At 39.5% G+C, this 4,259-nt stretch overlaps 1 pseudogene; it reads right to left on the bottom strand.

The window, feature by feature from the left end:
* Nucleotides 1-693: 693 nt before the first annotated feature.
* Nucleotides 694-3,773, bottom strand: LOC140220227 (uncharacterized; annotated as a pseudogene).
* Nucleotides 3,774-4,259: the final 486 nt, after the last annotated feature.

Genomic DNA, 4,259 nt, shown 5'->3' on the forward strand with positions numbered 1-4,259 from the left:
TTTAATTGTACATAAATTTATTGTTTAATATTTAATGGTGCTACAAAAAGAGAAATATTTAATATTTTAAGCATGCAAAAATTAGTTCTTGTTCACTAGGGTGAGATTTTTGCAAATAGTATTGTTCAATCAACTTATTCGAATTGGAGCTACTACTGAATTGAAAAGAATGCTAACTCCAATCAACTTAATCGAAGATGAATGCATTTTCTGCCATTCTTTTAGAATGGATGAGGAGGTAATATGGTTTACATTATTAAACATTGTAGAAAGAGTTTTCATGTTCCATGTGCAGTTTAGATGATTGATTGCCGCTAGGATGTTGTAAGCACTTTTGTCTTTGGTCCAATGGTTTGCATTTTCTAGAATTTATGTGATGTTCTGAAATGATTTCTTTTGCATGGTAGGATAAACATAATGTGATGTGCCCTAAACATGTTTCAAACACACTACCATGTGATAAGCTAAGTACTACCATGTTTCATTGAACAGTCTCTACAACTAAACCCAGCCTTGCTGGGGCAACAAAGGTACTTACATTTATAAACTAGGAGCTCTTTTACGGTGCACAATACTACCACCTAGTGGTATAAAGTATTAACAAGATCTAACCATTCATAATTAAGGGTAATATGGTAATTACATTAATTCCTTTGTTGATAACAAAAAACACAACATGATGGTACAAATACATTACGCAACATCATCTAATGGAACGTTAATAACCCTCCTCTTGACGAATGTCCCTTGGTTGTGATCGTAGAGTAAGTATGGAGCGTCCTCTTTGGCTAACACGATGCTTGGGTCATCCTCGACTAAAAATGAAGGAAGATCATCGAACTGATCATAATCTTCTGAAATGTCAGTCTTGTCCTCAACTCTAACGATTTTTCTTTTCCTTGGAAGAACTATGTGGCGCTTTGGCTGGTCATCTGACTTATTAGCATTCTTCCTTATTGGTTTGCTTGTCATGTCCTTCACGTAGAAAACTTGAGTCACATCATTGGTTAGGACGAATGGTTCGTCTTTGTATCCAATCTTGTTGAGATCCACTATTGTCATCACATAGTTGTTTGTCATTACGCCTCCTCCAGTAAGTTTCACCCATTGGCACCAAAACAAAGGGATTTTCAAAGATCCATAGTCGAGTTCCCATATTTCCTCTATGACACCATAGTATTTGTCTTTGTTTCCATTGTTATCTATAGCATCTATACGGACACCACTATTTTGGTTTGTGCTCTTTTGGTCTTGGGCTCTGGTGTAAAATGTGTAATCATTTATCTCGTATCCTTGGAATCTCGATACTGAGATAGATGGACCCGTAGCCAACCATACTAGTTGTTCTTCAATCACATTATCATCCATCAGTCATCACCGCAACCAAGAGGCGAAAGTGTCAATGTGATGATGTGTAATCCAGGCTTCAGCCTTCCCTTGGTTTGAGGACCGTACAATAGCCCTGTGCTCCTTCATATATGGAGCGAGTAGAGATGATTGTTGCAGGACCATGAAGTGTGCTGTACAAAATGTATCCTCATCAATGTCCATCCGAGCTTTCCTCCCTAGTGTGCCCTTTCCTTTCAGTCTCCCCTCATGGCATGATATAGGGACTCCAATCGAACTTAAGTCGTCAATAAAGTCACCACAAAACTCAATGACCTCCTTTGTTCCATATCCCTTTGCGATGCTTCCTTCCGGACGGGCACGGTTACGAACATACTTCTTCAGAATTGCCATAAACCTCTCGAAAGGGAACATTTTGTGTAGAAATACAGGACCGAGAATAACAATCTATTCAAGAAGGTGGACTAGAAGGTGGGTCATGATATTAAAGAAGAAAGGTGGAAAGACCATCTCCAAGCTGACCAAGCATTGCACCACATCATTCTATAGTTGTAGTAGATTGTTTGGATTGATTGCCTCCTGAGAAATCATGTTGAGGAATGCACATAGCTTCACGATTGTCATTCTCACATTCTTTGGTAGAATACCCTCAATGCAACAGACAGCAATTGTGTCATCAGGACATGGCAGTCACAGGTCTTTAGATTTATGAATTTCTTCTGTTTAAAATTTATTATTGGATGTATATTCGAGGAGTAGCCCGATGGGACCTTGATACTATTCAAGCACTCAAACATGATTTCCTTCTCTTCCTTGTTGAGAGTGTAACTAGCAGGATGCAAGTAATGTCCCTCATCTCTCTTTTCTGGATGTAGGCCATCTCGTTGTTTCATATGTTTCAGGTCCCAACGTGCTTCAACTATATCCTTTGCCTTTCCATATATACCCAGGAAGCCAAGCACATTCACGCAAAGATTGTTCATCAGGTGCATCACATCAGTTGAATTATGGACCTGAAGAACTTCCCAATAAGGTAGCTCCTAAAATATAGACTTCTTCTTCCACATGGTTGTAGGTTCGTCCTTGTCATTTGGAATAAATTGGCTACCAGATCCCTTGCCAAAGACTACCCTCACATCCTTTATCATAGAAAATACACGTTTACCATTATGGTGAACGGGCTTAGTATGGTTTTCTTCCTCCCCTTCAAAATGCTTCCCTTTCTTTCTTAACGGGTGCTTAGCAGGAAAAAATCAATGATGGCTCGTATACATGACATTTCTATAGTGTTTCAAATACATGCTACAAGTATCATATAAATAGTGCGTGCATGCTCGAAATCCCTTGTTTGACTGTCGGGACAGATTACCAAGTGCCAGCCAATCATTGATGGTTACGAACAACAATGCTCGTAGATTAAAAGTCTCCTTTTTGTACTCATCCCACACACGTACACCTTCTTCCTTCCATAATAGTAGAAGTTCATCAACCAACAGTCTTAGGTAAACATCAATGTCATTGCCTGGTTGTTTTGGGCCTTGGATAATTATCAGCATCATAATGAACTTCTGCTTCATAACGGTTGTTTTGGGCCTTGGATAATTATCGGCATCATACTGAACTTTCACTTCATGCACATCCATGGTGGAAGGTTGAACATACCTAAGGTCACAGGCCAAGTGCTATGACCACTACTAAACTATCCGAATGGATTGAATCCATCTGTACTTAAACCAAACCATATGTTCGTTGCATCCTTTTCAAACTCGGGAAATTCTCTATAAACTGTTCTCCACTAGGACCCATCAGCAGAGTGTCTGATCATTTCATCTTGCTTACATTCTTCTTTGTGCCAATGCATCAACTTTGCATATGCCTTGTTTCTGAACAAACACTTCAACCGTGGTACTACAAGGAAATACCACATTACCTTCGTAGGAACTTTCTTCTTGATGGTCTGCCCCTCTACATCACCGGGGTCATCTTGCCTGACTTATAACGCAGCGCTTCGCACACAGGACAAGCCTCCAATTTCTCCGTATTCCTCATCACGATAGATACAGTCATTAGGACATGCATGTATCTTTTGTACCTCTAAACCCAAAGGGCAAACAACCTTTTTTGCTTCGTACATTGATGACGGCACTTCAGGGATGCGTGTTCTTTATGATTTTCATTAACTCATCAAAACCCTTGTCAGAAACTCCATTTTTTGCCTTCCATTGCAGCATTTTCAGTGTGGTACCCAACTTTTTGTGCCCCTATTTGCAATCTGGGTACAACAATTTCTTATGATCATCTAACATACGCTTGAACTTTTTTGACTCCTTCACATTCTCGCAGTCTTCATTTGCATCTCGCAACACCTGACCTAGATCATCGATAGGACCTTCTGCCTCACCTATCTCTTCTTCAACGTCGCCCATTTGGAGCATCTGCAAAGGCACCTCCTTGAATCCAGTCAAGAACGTTGTCATCTTCTTCTTCATAATCATCATCCATCATAACTCCTCTTTCCCCATGCTTGGTCCAAACAAAATAGTTAGACATGAATCCAGAACTGTATATGTGGGCGTGAATAGTCTTTCTGGATAAGTAATCCTTCACATTTTTGCAATTTTTGCATGGACAATAAATGAAACCGGATGGCGGTTTGTTGGATTCTGCCTGATCGAGGAAACCACGCAAGCCATTAATGTACTCCATGTAATATTTGTCTGTGTTGTACATCCATTACCGATTCATCTACAAAATATTACCAAACCAAAGATATTCTAATCATCCATACAATTATAAATGAAACATAAAAAACATGAAACAAATAGCATTAATTAGTAGTGGTGTTAGCCCACAATTAGTAGTAGTGGCTACTGGCTAATATCTAGGCTTGTAAGTTAACCTGAACAGCAGGG

Source organism: Setaria viridis, chromosome 8 (genome assembly GCF_005286985.2).
Source record: "Setaria viridis chromosome 8, Setaria_viridis_v4.0, whole genome shotgun sequence".
Lineage (NCBI taxonomy): Eukaryota > Viridiplantae > Streptophyta > Magnoliopsida > Poales > Poaceae > Setaria > Setaria viridis.